This window comes from Cicer arietinum, chromosome 2, assembly GCF_000331145.2.
Source record: "Cicer arietinum cultivar CDC Frontier isolate Library 1 chromosome 2, Cicar.CDCFrontier_v2.0, whole genome shotgun sequence".
NCBI classification, from domain to species: Eukaryota; Viridiplantae; Streptophyta; class Magnoliopsida; order Fabales; family Fabaceae; genus Cicer; species Cicer arietinum.
In genome coordinates this window covers 12,786,906-12,788,138 of record NC_021161.2, presented here as the reverse complement: position 1 = coordinate 12,788,138, position 1,233 = coordinate 12,786,906, and positions in this window count along the sequence as shown.

The window sequence follows — 1,233 nt, the reverse complement described above, 5'->3', positions numbered from 1 at the left end:
TAAAATACAATACACCACGACTACTTGTTGAAGGTAAGTGTTTTTTAAACACTACTTTATCAACTACCGCTTCAAATTAATTTAATTAAAAAATTTATGGTCAATTAAAAATAAAATACAATACACCACGACTACTTGACAGTTTTTTGAAGGTAAGTGTTTTTTAAACACTACTTTATCAACTACCGCTTCAAATTAATTTAATTAAAAAATTTATGGCCAATTAAAAATAAAATACAATACACCACGACTACTTGACAGTTTTTTGAAGGTAAGTGTTGTTTAAACACTACTTTATCAACTACCGCTTCAAATTAATTTAATTAAAAAATTTATGGCCAATTAAAAAATTAAAAATAAAATACAATACACCACGACTACCATAGTTTTTTGAAGGTAAGTGTTGTTTAAACACTACTTTATCAACTACCCCTTCAAATTAATTTAATTAAAAAATTTATGGCCAATTAAAAAATTAAAAATAAAATAAAATACACCATGCGTCAGTTGAAAAGTTAGTGGCCAATTAAAAAAATAAAAGAATGAATTAAAAATAAAATACACTACACCACTAATTACGTTTCACCGTTGAGAATTTAGTGGCTTACTTTTCACCATTGAAAATTTAGTGGTGAGTTAGAAAAGAAAAAGAATAACGTTCAACTACACCCACCACAACGGGACACTTTTTGGAATTGTTTTTTAAACACTAGCAACCACCTCTTCAAATTAATTTATTTTATTTTATTTTAGAAATTCTTTTAATTCTCTCATACTTTCTTTCTTAATTCCCGTACTCCGTAAACCGTCTCTCTTCAATACTCTCTCATTTTTTGTTTCTCTATTATAAATATCATTCATATTATCTCGGTATATACAATTCCTTTTTTAAATTTTCTTTACCAAAACTTTGTTATTCATCTTTATCCAATGTCAGTCTGAAACAAAAATCATATTTCGTTGCTTCAATTTCTTCATCAAAGTTTGTTGCTTCAATTTCTCCAAAAAATGAGTCATGAAATTTGGTTGTTAGAGTTGTGCGACTGTGGTTTCTGTCTTGATCTCCTCAATGTCAAACAAAACTTTTATGCAATGGAAATAGTACTGAGATTCGCGAGTTTCTATTTCTCGATTTGAAATTAATATTGCTGATGGAACTATGTATTTGTTCGTGCTTCTAACAATTTTCTCGAGTATACGTTCACACGAATTACTTAAATGGTAAATTTTTTT